At 50.0% G+C, this 16,754-nt stretch overlaps 1 protein-coding gene across 2 annotated transcripts in view; it reads left to right on the forward strand.

Annotated features, from left to right (window-relative positions):
- The window catches only part of CPNE8 (copine 8), a 2,424,038-nt gene that overhangs the window by 655,863 nt on the left and 1,751,421 nt on the right, over window positions 1-16,754 (forward strand). The window lies entirely within an intron of this gene.

Consider the following 16,754-nt stretch of genomic DNA (forward strand, 5'->3'; position numbering starts at 1 on the left):
TCAGGGTGATTAGTTTAGTCCAGAAAGTATTATTGTGGGCTACAAAACGGAACTGAGCAACGGACGCTGGGCGCGGCCTTTATAGGCAGGATGACGTCGACGTCGATACGGCGGCTATCGAGGGACATCGACTCGGAGGACGTCGACGCGCAGCGCCCTCTAGAGAGAAAAATGTTTCCGAGGCCAGCAGAGCTGGAAGGAGATATCTAAGATGCGGAATACGTCGGAGGAACATCCCGTCGAAAGAACGTTACAAGGTAAGAAGTAACTTGTTCATCTTGCAGAGTATTTCATTGTCTAACTTCCACTGGCATAATTACCAAAATTAGCCAATTCATGTCAGCGCACAAAGGGTTATAACGCTGGATAACTGTCTCCAACTTTTCAGCAAACCATGGTGGCTCTTCTCCAATGTTTGGTAAGTCTTTCACTAGGTTTTTGAGATCCCCTGGCATGCATGTGACATGTACATGACCAGATTGTCTGTGTCCACTGAGCCATCTGGTACTTGTCTCAGGGGAGCTTATAATACCTTCACCTACTGTCTGCAGTTAATAGCTCCCATTGGTAACAGACATTGGACAAACAATGTTGCAGGTATTTGGGATAAAACGGGGACGCCGAACTCCCCAGGTGTCTCTTTAGGCAAATTTGCTATTGGAATCTCCAGTTTGAACTGATTTGGATGATGCTGGAAATGTAAGGATGGAAAATGGGGGACTGGTGATTGTTTTGCAGTCCACTGTTTGACGATCGGTCCCTCCCGATCCTGTTGGATCAGAGTTTGAGAGGTTTGGCTACACTGTGAAGCAGCCAATTGTGTGGTACCCAGTGCACTTGACTGATCAATTTGACGGACATTGTATCAAACACTGGTAAATTAATCCATTGTAAACCTTTCTTCCTGCTCATGTTTTACTAACTGAGGGTATAGCTGAGCCGATGTCTGCTCTCTCTGTCGATTTATTTCATGATTTGGCTTTTTAGCTTTTCATTGGAATGTTTTAATAGCCTTAATTTGGATGTGTTTTTTGTTGCTTAATTCCTCTCCCTAGAAAACAGAATAGGTTATCCATTGTCATGGACAGATATTATCCCTTTTTTGTTTGTAGTGGGTGCTTCAAGTTCAAAATTCTTTCAACATCAAAAGTATGCTCTAGTGGGAATTGATTATTCTGATTCTCCTGTGTTAAGACATGGCATTCTTGCAAGTTTATTTTGTGCACATATAATGTATGGCAGAGCCCTTAGGTAGTATCAGGACCTCTTTCAATGGTCCCATACCCATTGTTCTGGCTAAACCTGCTGAACATGGTGCCGATCACCCTCTATAGAACTGTCTTAGGTATCCCATTCTCTTCAACTACTCTATCCACAAACATGCTCACACAGTGTTAAACTCCACTTTTCTGCTGCCCTTAGTAGGGGTAATAGAATGATAAACATGTGCAAAGTGACCCTGAGAAGGACAAGGCATTCAGACCTGAAAGGCTCTAGAAATGGCATAACAATAGAATGAGCTGTGCTTGGGGGTTCCTGTGACTCCCTTTTTCTCCCAGTACCCACTGCTATGGTGAGCTATCAGTGCAGCTGAACGTCCAGGTATTCCAAGAGCCAGACAGCTCCATTCCTACCCATCCACACTGCTCTTGTGTCTGGCCCTGTCGGCTCATACTCCTGCCTCTGACTATTTGGAGCTGACTACTGCTTTTACTCACTGACTGACGTGATTCTTGTGACTCGCTAACTACCCATTACATCCCAAATTAACTGTCTACATGCATTTAATTGTCTGATTGACAGTCCCGGCGACCCCATTACTGAAATATTTAAGCCTTCCCTTTGCTTCTGAATGTGCTACTTCATTAAAATGCTGTCCCCTGTGTGGCCCAAAAGAGTACACCACTTATGGTCAGCCTCATCTGACCACCCCACTAGAGTTTTGACCAGGCTCCTTTCCTCGCATATATGACCCCACAGAAGTTTGGAGGGAGACATTGCTTGAGCAACTGGTGTTTTCTTGGAGCGGCAACAGGTCGATAGCTTGACATCCCTGGGACCTCTCTCTCTCTCCCTCTCTCTCTACATTAGAGCGCGAGAGAGAGAGAGAAGGGGGCGGGTGTGTCGGGTTCTCCATCCAGAGGTGAAGACACTCAACCTTCACGCATGGTTTCTGAGAGGTTAAGCTACAAGGATTGAGACCTCCCAGATGACGTAATGGAGATTTTACTTTTGTACTTTCGGCAAGAAGGCCAGCAACAAAATCCTTGTAACACTGCTGTTGGAATAATTCTTCAGCTGGTGCAGGGATAAGAATGAGAATCCTTTTACATGCAGTACACCTATGGTGATATCATTCTTATTACACCTGGCCAATCTGGGGATCCAGGTTGGTACAATTAAGAGGTATCTGGCAGCGCTCTCTATTTGTAAGCGCTCCTCTGAAGAGGTATCTTTCTTCAAGATCCCACTTGTGATACAATTCTGAAAAGGACTGACAAATTTCCTCCGGTCCCATTTCAAGTCTCGATTTGGGACCTCAACTTGGTGTTGAAGTTTCTAATATGTGCTCCTTTTGAGCCTATCCATTCCTGTCCTTTAAGGTTATTTATTACCTTTAAAAAACATCTTTTTAGTGGCCATCAAATCAGCCCAAAGAGTGAGTGAACGTCAGACCTTGTTCTGCAAGACTCCTTAAGGTTAAACCTACCTTCTTACCTAAGATTGTGTCTGAGTTCCATTTAACTGAGAAACACTGGCGTAATGTGGGCCCCTGCAGCCCCAGTGGTGTGGGGGGCCCCACCAGCACATGTCCTGGGGGAGGGCCCCACTTGGACAAACATTTTTTTTTTTCACATTTTTTTCTTTCTTTTTAATTTCACTTTGCATTCATAAAGACATTATTTCTGTAACAGAAATAATGTCTTTATGAAGGCAGAGTGACTACAAAAAGCTTTCTTTTTGAAGTCTGAGGGATCCCCCCACCCCATGCAATATAAGACGCTAGGCTGGAGGCCTCCATGTCATGGGGTGGGGAAGCTCTATGACTTCAAAAAGAAACAGTGGGCCTCATTATGAGTTTGCCAGTCCGGAAACAACAGTACCGGTAAGCTTGCCGATACCGTTGTTTCCAGACCGGCAAACTAAGAGTTCTGCGAGCAGCTGCCTTTCAGCCCACCCGGGTGGAACAGCACCGGCGCTCAGAACTCGACGGATGCACCAACACCATTCATGAACGGTGCCGTTGCATCCGGTCTGCCCATTACATTGAGTCCAATGGGACTCAAATGGGAATGGGGAGTAATATTTTCTGGCGCCTGGGAATGCACAATTACCGGGCCCACCGGGGCTGTAATGCAGTGGTTATTGACCATTCCCGGGCACCGGAAAATTCATGACTCCGGCAGCAGCCGGCTACTGCCAGGGTCATATTGTCCCCAGTATCTTTTTGAAGTCACTCTTCATTCATAAATAAATAAATAAATAAATTATTTCCGTTATGGTTCAGTTCTTAATGGAAATCATGTCTTTATGAAGTCAACGTGACTTCAAAAAGAAACAATTTCTTTTTGAAGTAATAGGGCTCCCCTTAACCCCATGACGGTTGCGTGGGTTAGTGTATAGTGAAAGGGTGCACACTTAAATATATAGGTGGCTGCCTGTATGAGTGTATGGTGAAAGGGTGCACACTTAAATGTATGGGTGGGTGCCTGGGTGTGTGTGCCTTTATGGTGAAAGGGTGCAGACATAAATGTACGGGTGACTGCCTGGGTGTGCCTGCATGGTGAAAGGGTGCACATTTAAATGTATGGGCGGCTGCCTTTGTGAGTGTTTGTTGAAAGGGTGCACACTTAAATGTATGGGTGAGTGCTTGGGTGCATGTGCCTGTATGGTGAAAGGATGCACACTTAAATGTACGGGTAGCTCTCTGGGTGTACCTGTATTGTGAAAGAGTGCACACTTAAATGTATGGATGGCTGGGTGTGCATGTGTGTATATGGTGAATGATGTGTATGTTTGTGTTCAGGGGTGCAACAAAACCTACCTTTCGGGGGGCTAACACTTCATACGTTGGGAGAGGCACTAACTTAACGGGCAGTGTGGGAGGGGAAACCTTATTTGTGTGGGGAATCCAATTTCTTTACACATTTTATTGAGACTATTCTAGAGCAGCTTCAATGTTACAAGCAGTTAACTCTCCCCTTTAAGGTTTGAAGCTCCCACGAGAATGGAGTGGTCTCCTGTTCCCCCTCTACCCTTCCAATCACACCCCTGGCATGCATGTACTAAACCCACATCACGATTTCAATTGGCTAAAAGATTTGGCATTTGAATGCAGGTACTAACAGTGAAATGCTTTATGTAATTGCTGGGATCTTGTTAACAGCAAAACCGAGGTGACGTTTAACATCTTTGTCCTGTTCTGTCCGGCACCTGCTCTGAAGGTCAGCCAGGTCGAGTCCATATAGCCCAACATTTCGGGGGGTGGGGGGAGTCCTGGTGTTGCAGTCTGCCTCATACACAAGTACTGGGATGAGGTAGAGGTACATGCAGGTAATGCCTGACTTAGCTACCTGTAATCGTTATTACTCCTAGTCCCACTCTCCCTCATCCCAATACTTACCTATGAGTGAGTGAGCCTCATATGTAAGCTCTGGGACAAGGAAGAGGGACGTGGAGGTAATTCTGGGCCAAGGAGCTGATTTTGGAGGTTGAGGTAGGGTCGGGAGGGAGAGGGGATGTTTGTGTGGGGGTGTCATGATGCCTGCCCCCGGAAGACCAGACCAGGCCCAGCAGCCCCGGAAGCAGGCATCATGCCACTTGGAGCATGCCCAAAAGCCCCAGTTAGGGGCCTATGGCGCCAGGCTCATAAAGATAAAGTCAGTCCTGGCGCCATGGGCGCCAGGCTCATTATTGATAACTTACCTGAAGCAGACCATGCTGCATACTCACCTGAGGCAGACCATGCTGCATGAAGACTCAAGCCAAATGAGGCTTAGGAGGGACTATTTTACTGAAGGGACTATTTTGTTACTTGGGTGGGGCTGTGGAAGAATACTTACCTGGATCTTCTTCCAAGGCTATTTAAACCACGCCCGGACAGCCACACATGCTTCGCGTTATTCTGCTTGCTGCAGCGTAACGCTCACCAAGTTTTCAGCAGCTCCAGTCTTCAGCCACGCCCGCTTCAGTCCTGGGACTCCTGAAACAAGAAGACAAAAAGGATAAAGGTTAGAACAGGAGTTTTAACTTTAATCCTTACCTGAATCCTGATCCATTTCGCCACGGAACTGAAAGACAGAAGTCTTTGAAGCATCGCTTCGCATTCCTACGGCACCGCGCTGAACTCACCTGCTTGGCGGTACTTCAGCATTCCATCACGCTCTCTCCATCTCGCGGCCGCCCTCCGACACCTAAGGAGACAAAGACAGCAAGGTGAGCAAGGGGACTCTCTAAGGCCATACAAGCTACCCCCTGATTTACCACGGGAGGTACTCACCTCATTTCGGGTCGGCGCAGTCAAGTCTGCTTCATCGCCGTACCCCGGCCCCTAAGGGGAGAAAGCAAGGACAATACCAGTTACCCCCCACAAAACTTACCTGATTTACCACGGGGGTCTCACCTCATCTCGGGTCGGCACAGTCAACTCTGCTTCATCGCCGTACCCCGGCCCCTAAGGGGAAAAAACACAATAGACTTACCTGAATCTTACCGAGTGCCATTTGGAAATCTTCGAGTGGATTAATCGGCAACTTGCAAGGAATCGGACAGAGTGAAGAGCAGACATTTGAACTCTTATGAACAATTGGACTTTAGAGTCAATACTGGAACTCACCAATTCCTCTACGCCAGTGAAGTAACTGGTCATCAACGCGCCCCTGCGGTCGATGCAGGATGGAGAGCTCATCCTTCCAAGCCATCAGGTGAGACTAAGGAGGGGACATCAAGAGTGATCAGTGGGAAGACAACGGGAGTGGGGAAGGTGGGTTGACACTCAATTCCACGGGTGGTTAATTCCTCTTCTCCTTTGCAGAAGAATATTCTTGCGAGCCAGACAAACTAGGCTGAGCGGGCCAGTCCAGTCAGTCATCTCGGCGCTACACGTCACGCAGGTGGAAATAACAGCGGCCCAGTTCCGGTCGACGCCCCCGTGGGAACCAGGTGAGCGTAACAGGGGGAAGGATTGTGTGACAAATCATAATGGTTGTCCATGTCCAGTCTAAGCAGGCATGGTATGTGGTATTAGTGGCTAGAGAGGCATTTTGGTGCAGCCAGTCTAGTCATTCCTCAGTTTGGTATGACTTTTTTTTATAACTGGGCATTTCTGATAAAGCAGTCCTGCTAAGTGTAATTACCTGGCTAGACTGGCTTTTTGGTGCTGCCAGACTAGTCGTTTCTACTGGGCCATTGTATATTATTCTGGGAATCTGTGATAACATGATATGATATAAGTCATTTAGGGTTACAGTTACAGCCTGTAAGTGTGTGGTAGGCCTAGAGGCAGTGCAGGGGTGACTGATCAAGAACGAGCCTGGACAAGACTCTGAGGGTAGCCCAGCAACCAGTCGGTACAGAAGACAGGTAGGTCAGGTAGGCTATGAGGAGAGGGAGAGAAAGAAAGCAGAGGAGAAGAGGAAAGTTTTAAGCTGTTTCTGGATCTTCAGGTGGTCCGGCTCAAGTTTGCAAGGGGCAGGGAGGCCTTTCCAGAGGGAGGCACAAGCATAGGAGAGAGATATACTCCTTGCACCCCACTCTCTGCCTGGGGAAGTGTCTAACCCTTAGAGAGTTGGAGGTAGCTGAGCAAAGGGCTTGAGAAGGAAGGTATTTTGGAAGAGAGCGATAGATGTAGTGTGAACGTGGGCCCAGAAAGCTTTGTGGCAATGCAAAGGGTCTCAAACTTGATCCTTGCAGCAACCGTGAGCCAGTGGCGACATTTCAGGGCTAGAGAGATATGATCCCTGGGCTTGAGGCCAAGGATAAGTCTTGCAGTCCTGTTCTGGATTGGTTGCAGAGGGTAAAGAGTAGAGAAAGGCAGGTTGAGAAAGAGGCTGTTGCAATAGTCCAGCCTAGAGAGAACCAGGGCTCTGGAGACAGTGAGCTTCTGGGGGAAAGTGAGAAAGGGAAGAGTCAGTTTGAGGAGGAGCAGCTGGTTGTGGGACTTATTGGCGATGAGATGTGAGGAGAGAAAGAGAGAGTGGAGTCAAAGATGACAACCAAGTTTTTGCCTCACAGGAAGGCAAAAGAAGAGGGCCCAAGGTGGGCGGAGAGAGTGCGAGAGGGAAAACAGGGGCAGGGGTCCCAATGAGAAGGATCTTCATCTTACTGGCATTAAGGGAGAGATTTGTGGATGTGCACCAATACTGCATCGCGGATAGACAGTCAGGAATGAGAGAGAGAGGAGTCTGAGGGGAGCCTGAAGGAAAGCCGAGTGCCATCTGCATAAGAGGAGAAGGTAGAGATCAGATGGGCCAAAGGGTCCAAGAAAGGGTTGAAAAACCAGGGTGAGAGGATGGAGTCCTGGGGAACGCCACAGGTATAGAGAGATGTGGCAGAGAGAAAGGGACCAAGGTGCACCTGGGAGGGGCAATCCAAGAGGAAGGAGGTCAGCCTCTCAAGGGCCTGATCCGTGATGCCCAGGTTCTCATGGAGTCGATTAATCAGGATGGCATGGTTGACTGTGTCGAAAGCAGAGGAAATATCAAGGAGGATAAGGACAGAAGGAATGCTGTAATCAAGATTAGAGAGCAGGTGTTCAGGAGAACAGTTTCCATGCCTCTGGCAGCTCTGAAGCCAGACTGATGGTGATGGAGACAACCAACAGATTCAGTTTGGAGAGTAAGCTGGAAGATGGCCAGTTTTTTCCCAACAGTTTGCCCAGGAAATGGGTGATGGATATTGGGCAATAGTTTTCCAGGCAGGCAGGAAAGGCAGGCGTCTCCTTGAGGAGTGGGTGCACAAGGGAGTGCTTAAGGGGAGAGAGGAACATTCCTAGGTGAGAGAGTGATTACAGAAATCAGCCAAGGCTGGAGCGAGGGTGTCAATATGATCCTTAATGGTTCTAGAGGAGCAGGGGAGCACCTGTTCGGACAACACATTCAAAGATCGGACTTGTCTAGAAACCTCATCCGGTATTGTCAGAGAGAAAGAGGAGAAAGGAGGAAGAGAAGTAGAGCTGGTCAATGGGGGGCCAAGAGAGGAAGAGGGAGAGGAAGAGGAGATGGGGGACTGGATGTCTTGAGTTTTAGCGGAGATGTGAGAGAAGAGAGCCACACAGAGGGCCTGGGAGGGAACAGGAGAGGTAAAGACTGCAACAGGAATGACCAGTTACTTACAGATTTTAAAGAGTTTGGCTGTGTTGTTAGAGACCACAGAGACGCAGGCTTGAATGTTTGTTCTCTTCTTGATGAGTTATTGCTTCGACTGGCATTTTGGTGCAACCAGTCTAGGTATGTCTAAATGTGGCCTGCCATGTTTTACTGTAATTTTATTACACTGGTCTACATTGTGCAGCCAGTTGGACATGTTTTCATTGTGGCATGGCATTTTTAATAGCAAAGCATTAAGGTTCCTGTGCACTGTTTGTGTCTTGCATGTATTGGATTGGTGTTACTCTACAAAACCATTGCTTTTTAGCCACTTTTTCTCAGAAAGTGTGCTGTATATTGCATTAAAACACATATTTGTATCTTTCTCCTAATACAGTGTGTGGCATACCCCTTCAACAGCACATTTGTGCGTATTGCGCTAGCGTGATAATCTAGGCCGGCACAGAGTGTGGCGCGACCCGTGATTTGTTGCTGAGTTGGGAGGAGGGGGCCCCCAGCATGGCTCGCAGGGGGGGCCCCACATTTTGTGTTACGCCACTGCTCAGAAAATAATGTTACCTACTCCTACGTCCCGTCCCCTTTCCTCCATACTTATGGGACATCTCTCCGTCCTGTGGGACGGGACCGGAGCACTTTTGTAAAAAGCATCCACATTTTTTTCAAAAATGTGTCCCTCCTCTCTTTCCTGCGCGGGGCCTGGCACGCGGCCGTAACCCCGCCCACCTTGGCTCCGCCCCGCGCATTGCCCATCAGTCCTTTTCTCCGCACGATCGGGGCCGGACGCACTTGCATCCTCGGAAGATTTTCTTCCCTTTTTTTCCCTCTCTGGCTCTCGCTAGCATTAGTTTACTAGTCTGTCTATGGGCTTCATTACACGGAAGGCGGTAAGGGTTAATGGTCACCGGTAATGCTACCGGTGACCGTTAACCCTTACCGCCTTACTATGAGTTTCCTTTGCGGGACCCCACTTTAACGGCTGGTTTTACCAGCCGTTAAAGTAGGGTGCTGCAAAGGGACCTTGGTGCTAATTACGGTACCGCAATTTGCGGTACCGTAATTAGCGCCTTCGCCATTCCCATTATGCCCTATGGGGGCAAAAATGGGAATGGGAAAGGGCCTTGGTGAATGGGGAATTACCGCCCCCGCTCACCTTGGAGTAGGGCGGTAATTCTGCCGTCCACCAAGGCGGACACGGTAAAATACCGGCGGCAACCATGGCGCTAATAGCGCCATGGTTACCGCCTACCTTGTAATGAGGCCATATGTCTTTTAAACTAGATTTTCCAGACTGTTCATCGTGTCACCGTCGCTTCGCGAGGGCGGATCCCCATCCTCTTTGTTTAGAATGTTTGGGTCCGGAACACCGTTGGGACTCCTGTTTTTACTGTGACTCCCTTTCGGTCCAGGCACTTCAACGTCGGTTGGAGCGGTGGGAGGAGGTGTTCGGACGGAATCCTCCTTCGCATTTTCAGGCGTTCATCGACGAGAAGAAAAAACGCCCGGTAAGTTCTTTAATTTTCAGAGCACCCCGGCCGGGGTATACCTTCCCGGGTTCCTCTCGAGCCGGGAGGGGCGTTGATCACTCTGTTACCGGGGTTCGCCCTGAGGTGCCTATCGGGCCTAATAATTCTACCGGAGTTTTCTCCAAAGGTCTCCGTAAGGGGCCTGTGATCACCGGAGTACACTCCGAGGCCCCTCCTGTGGGGGCTGTGTGTAGACCCAGTTCTACTGAGTCGTGGGGTACGGCAGCTTGCTCTGAGGCCGCTCTTTCGGCTTCCCTCAAAAACAAAACCGGGGTACGCCCCGAGGTCTTGGCTGGGCTTGAGGTTACCGAACGGATGTTCGAAGCCCCTGCCGATAAGGCTTCTACAGGGCCTAGGTCCCTCGTACAGAGGCTAAGGATACCAACAGTTCTGAGAGGCCGGGCAAGGCCCTGTCGGTGACAGCGCACCGTTCCCGCTCTTGTGGTGACACCAGATCTGTTGAGGGGGCAAAGAAGAAAGTTTCTTCTTTTACCCGCAGTGCGAAGGCTCTTCCTTCGAAGGCTCAGTTGGCTGTTGGTATGTCGCAGAAACATTCCAGGCCTCATAGTACCGGCTCGGCCGAGATTCCTTGTGTTAAGGCTAAAATTAAGACCCCTGATCCATCGACGGGGACCCCTGCCTCATTTCCTCACATGCCGCAGTTCCCTTCAGATGAGGACAAAATGGCAGCCGTTCCCGCCACGACCACGGCGGCCATTTTAGGTACTTCCCCTACAACTACGCCATCGGCCCTTGGTGTAGGTTTCCGTCCTTCGGGTGAACCTAAGGTCCCTTGTGCGCATCCTTACTGGCCGGTTTATGATTGGAACGCCCGGTTGCCTCTTCCGCACAATGTTTCATTGCCCGCGGGGGCGGCTCCCTTGATTTATGTGGATACGTCGGCGGAGGGGCCGGTGTGGCACCCTTCCCCGTTACGTCCCTGGATTCGTCCACCTCATGAGAGGCCTCCTCAGGTTCCGAAAAAATCTCCTGAGGATGCCTTATGTGCACCGACCCCATGAGGGAATATTTAAAGGGGCTTTTCAAGGAGATATGTCCACCTGCGCCTCCGGCTCCACACGTTCCGACGGTGGTTCCGCCGGCGCCTCGCTTGCCCATGGTGCCTCCCCCTGCGTTTCCGCCTGTGCCACCATTGTCCCCAGTGGACAAGGCAGTGCCTGACACGGCTCAGCAGGATCTGGACCTGTCAGATGACCCTCAAGGCTATCAGGACAATGAGGACCTGCCCCGCTCTACCAGAGCTTTCCATGACCGGGTACTGGACATGATGAGCTTCTTAGATGTTCTGGTGCCCGAGGCACCTGCTCCGCAGGAGGGCGTGCTTTCTGGGGCGTTCACCTTGTCTCCTTTGGAGCGTACCGGCCTGTTCTTGCAGAAGGACGTTCTGGCCGAGGTCCGAAGAGTTTGGGAAAAGCCACACTCGGGACTTTTTGTAAATAAAAAGATTGACGCGAGGTACAGGCTACATTCCTCGTGACCTTGTCGTCTTGTCCACCTCCCTCCTCCACAGTGGTGGCTGCGGCCACGTTGCAATCCAGACCTGCAGCTTCCTCCTCCGCGACGGTGACTCAGGTCTTGGGAAAGGAGGACAAGCTCCTGGACTCCCTAGGGAGGAAAATCTTTGCCAATTCGGCCTTGCAGCTCAGGCAGGCCAATCCAGAATTGATTTTGGCGGGAGCTAACATGCGGATGTGGAGAGGTCTGTCGAAGTTTGAGAAGATCGTTCCGGTCGAGAAGCTGGAGGATTTCAGAGGAGGCCTTTGCGATGCCAGGGTCTTGGCCCAGGATCTCCTGGAGGCTGGGGCTCATCGCGTAGACACCTCGGCTCAGGGTCTGATGCTTGGGGTTGATACCTCGCGGCAAGCATGGCTACATGCCACTAAGTTCTCGAAGGAGGTGCAAGACAAGGTTCTGGACCTTCCATTTGATGGTAAGGAGCTTTTTCATGCTTCTACTGATGTAGAGCTCAGCAAAACCAAAGACAGCACTCAGACGGCCAAATCATTGTCTGTTCTGGTTAAAGCTCCCTTCAAGGCTCAAAGGCCGTTGTCGCAAGGTCGACCTTCCTCTGGTTTTAGGGGCTTCCTCGACCACAAAAATCGCAGAGTGGATACTCCTGCAGGGAATAACTGCCGTAGACAACAGCGTACGTGGTATTTCTCCCGCTCCTCAGCCTCCTCATCAGGTTCAGGTGGCACCGCCACCGATAAAACTGCCAAATGAGGGTTTTCCGCGCTCGCACGAGACCCTGGTGGGAGGACGCATTGCGTCTCATTGGGAGGTGTGGCAGACCGTCACAGAAGACAGATGGAAGACAGATGGGTCTCGTCAGTCGCTCGAGCGGGCTTCTGCTTACCTTTACCCCCCTACCCCACCCCTCAACCCTCCTTTTCAGCTGTCGGACTCACCCTCCCTCAAGGCCGAGGTTCAGAAACTTCTGCTCCTCAGAGCTGTGGAACCCGTTCCCCTTGGGGAGCGAGGGGAGGACTTCTACTCCTGGCTGTTTACGGTGCCCAAACCCAACCAGGCTGGCCTGCGCACCATCCTAGACCTTTTCCCAGTTCAATCTTTCCTTACCCCCAAGAAAAATTCAAGATGATCACGCCCGGACAGATTTGCTCCTCGTTGCAGGCGGGCGATTGGCTCAGCGTGGTGGATCTTCAGGATGCGTACATGCATATCCTGATTTGGAACCCACACAGGAGATACCTCCATTTCTCTTTGGGTTTCGGGTGCTTCCTTCCTTTTGGCCTCAGTTCGGCGCTGCGTTTCTTCACAAAGATGATGTCGGTGATCGCGGCCTATCTTCATCTCCAGGGTATCCATGTGTATCCCTATTTGGACGACTGGCTCCTACGCAGCCCTTGTCCGTTGGCAGCAGCGGGCAACCTCCAGTCTCTCCTTCAGCTCCTGTTCCATCTTGGACTGTCGGTGAACTGGCGGAAATCCTCCATGACGGTCTCACAGGACCTGACTTTCCTGGGTTTTTTGTTGGAACACGATAGACTGTCGATTGTATCTGACCGGGAACAGAATGGCGGATCTGTTGGCCACTTGTCAGATGTTTACGCAGTCGGAGAGCATGTCGGCCTGGTGGTTCCAGAGGCTTCTGGGCCTCATGGCCTCGTGTGTACTGGCTCTTCCTCTTGCTCGTCTCAAAATGAGATGGACCCAGATGGCTCTTCGGAGTTCCTGGTGTCAGTCTGTGGACCCGGATTCCAAACGGATAATGATTCCGGATTCATGAGAGTGGACCTGGAATGGTGGTCATCTCTCAGCAACCTGTCAGTGGGTGTGGGGTTCCAGGACCCAGCCCCCATGGTGACGATCACGACAGACTCCTCCCTTTTCAGGTGGGGTGCGACGTTAGATCTTCTTCAGGTCTCGGACCTCTGGTCACCTCAGGACAAGCTCCTGCACATAAATCAATTGGAGCTTCTGGCGATTTTTCTGGCGCTCAAGGCGTTCAGACCTCTCATTGTCAACAAGGTGGTCCGCATAAGAACGGACAATGCGGTGTCAATGTACTACATAAACAAGCAAAGGGGAACAAAGTCTCCCCCTCTCGTGGAACTGTCCATCCAGATTTGGGAGTGGGCCGTGCTTCATGGGGTCTGGCTGCTTGCAGTGCACATCCCGGGCCGGCTGAATGTCACCGCGGATGCCCTAATCTGGCAGACAGTGGTCAGCTACGAGTGGGAGTTGAAGGCGGAGATCCTCTCATGGACTTTCTCGCGTTGGGGCACACCGGAGGTGGACCTCTTCGCCACAGCGGTAAACAAGAAGCTTCCTCAGTACGCCTCCAAAGGGGGGCTGGGAGCCTCCTCTCTGGGGGACGCACTCGAAATCCCATGGCACAACATGAGAGCTTACGCCTTCCCACCTCTTACTCTGGTTCATCGAGCAATTTGGAAGTTGAAGAGTTCTGTCAACTGTTCTCTTCTACTGATAGCTCTGTGGTGGCCGGCCAGTTTTTGGTTCTCAGAACTTCAACACCTGTCGGTGTGTCCGCCGATCAGGTTACCAGTAACTCACGATCTTCTTCACCAAGGGCAACAGCAGATGTGGCACCCCTCCCCACAATCGCTCAACTTGGCGGCATGGTGCCTGAGTTCAAGGCTCTAGAGCCTTTGGGTTTGTCTGCGGATAACATGCGCATTATCCAGGCAGCCAGGAAACCCTTGACCAGATCCCAATACAAGAGTAAATGGCTCAGGTTCTGTCATTGGTGTTTGGAGAAAGAATTGGACCCAAGGGTGGAGACGATTGACACGGTGCTGTCCTTTGTCTCCTCCCTAGCAGAGTCAGGGGTTCATGTCTTGTCCTGCAGGACTTATCTCTCGGCGATTTCCGCCTACCTCTTTACAGACCGGTGTTCTTATTCGTTAACCAACCCGGTGGTGAAGAGACATTTTGCTGGTTTGACACGCCTCTACCCTCTGGTTCGTAGTCTGCACCCGCCTTGGGACCTAAATGTAGTCCTGATGGCGCTGTGCCATAAACCTTTTGAGCCAATGGCTACGGTTGACCTCAAGTACGTGTCCTGGAAAGTGTCCTTTCTGGTCGCTGTTACGTCAGCGAGGAGAGTGAGTGAGCTCCAGGCATTGTTGGTGGAGCATCCTTTCTTGGTCTTTCACAAGGACAAGGTAGTCCTTCGGACAAACCCAGCTTTCCTACCAAAGCTAGTGACCGAATTCCATCTGAATCAGTCGATTTCCCTTCCGGTCTTTTTTCCGAACCCTGCCTCGGAGGCGGAAAGGGTTCTACACTGCCTGGTTGTCCAAAGAGTTCTTAAGTTCTACCTGGACAGGACTGCCGAGCTTCGGAGCTCTTCCCAACTGTTTGTGACCTTCAGTAAACCCCACGACATGCCGGCGTCTAAGGCACCCATTTCAAGATGGATTGCTGCCTGTATCACAGAATCTTTCACCGTCCAAAAGCTGAAACCTCCTAAAGGTATCCATGCACATCAGGTGCGAGGCAAGGCAGCCGCGGTTGCTTTTCAGATCTATGTTCCCTGGGAGTCCATTGCTAGAGTGGCTACTTGGGCCTCCCCATCTGTTTTCTGTAAGCATTACTGCCTCGATATGAGCTCTAGAGCTGACGCTCAGTTTGGCCAGGCTGTGCTAAAGAACCTGTTTCAGTAAGGGGTATTTCCATCCACCCATAGTTCCTGTAAGGAGTGCTTGGGAATCTCCCATAAGTATGGAGGAAAGGGGACAGGACGTAGGAGTATTACCAGGTTACTCACCGTAGTGACCACCTTACTCCTAGTCCATAGTCTCCTTTCCTCCATACGCCCGCCCGCCGTCCCCTCTAATAAGGTTCCTCTGTTATTGCTAATGGGTCTTGACCCTGCGCTAGAAAAGGACTGATGGGCGATGCACGGGGCGGAGCCAAGGTGGGCGGGGTTACGGCCGCGTGCCGGGCCCCGCGCAGGAAAGAGAGGAGGGACACATTTTTGAAAAAAATGTGGATGCTTTTTACAAAAGTGCTCCGGTCCCGTCCCACAGGACGGAGAGATGTCCCATAAGTATGCAGGAAAGGGGACTATGGACTAGGAGTAAGGTGGTCACTACGGTGAGTAACGTGGTAATTCATTTTCTCCTCCTCCTCATCCTGGAAAGGAAGAGGAGAGGCTACACAGGCTTGATCCAAGGCGTGCACTGAGTTTCTCCATTTCCAGGATGTCTAAACTAAGATAGGATGACCAAAGTTTTGTAGGCTACATGGGTCATAAGTTTGGTATGGCCATCTCGAAACAAACTTTATCAAGATGGATCATTTCAGGAATATCTGAATGCTGCAGATTAGCTGGTAAGGATCCTCTGGAGGGTCTTAGAGCTCATTCAGCCAGGGGCATGGCTACCTCCTCTGCCTTACAGAGGGGAATCCCAATTAAAGATATGTGTGCGGCACCCACGTGGTCGTCCGTACACACTTTTGCCTAACACTATAATCTGGACTCTTCCTCAAGCCGGGAAGATTTATTTGGAAACGCAGTGCTGCATTCTGTGCACACAAACCTATAAAGGAACTCCTAAATTATCATGAGTCTGAAAATTCTGACTCCCTCCTCCAGGAATACATGCACTGCTTTGGGAGTTTATCATAAAATGAGGAAAACATGGAAGGACACAGTCCATACGAAGAACAATTTACTGACCCATGGTAACGTTCTTTCGACTGGATATTCCTCCCATGTATTCCTCATCACCCCTCCCAACCTGCCCCGCAGTAGAATTTTACATGTGATCACAGCCTTCGCTCTTTCAGCAGGAGTTACTGTCGGGTGCAGGATATCCTATACTCGTTAAAAACGGAACTGAAGCCAACGGCCGCTGCGCACGCTCTATGCCATCGATGAAGTCGACATCGAGACCGAGGCCTCCGATGGACATCGAGTCGACAGCCATCGATGGGCAGAACAATCTGCTGGCAAAAAAATCTGAAGCAGCTGAAGCTGGATATGTAAATATCATAAGATGAGGAATATGTGGGCGGAACAGCCAGTCGAAAGAACATTACTATGTGTAAGTAACTTGTTCATCTTTGTAATGTGGTGATTTAAAGTTGTTTCTCACATTAGAGTAATACTCTATTCAACTAATGTGAGAATAATGTTCTTTTCTGAAGTGACTGTGACACTAAAGGACCAAGGTGAAGCGACGCATTACTTGTCTACCTCTTTAGTGGAGTAATGATCAAACTTAAGGAGACAGCGGCCCTGAAAATATATACTATTTTAGGGAGGAAAAAGAATACTTACTTTTTTGGCAAATATATTTTTCAGATGTCTTCTGAGGATTCTTGACATGTAGATAGGATCCTAAATGTTATGAAAATCATGACGAGAACAAAGATAAAAGTTAAGTAGTATTTC

The sequence above is a fragment of the Ambystoma mexicanum genome, chromosome 12 (genome assembly GCF_040938575.1).
Source record: "Ambystoma mexicanum isolate Mex_15411 chromosome 12, UKY_AmexF1_1, whole genome shotgun sequence".
NCBI classification, from domain to species: Eukaryota; Metazoa; Chordata; class Amphibia; order Caudata; family Ambystomatidae; genus Ambystoma; species Ambystoma mexicanum.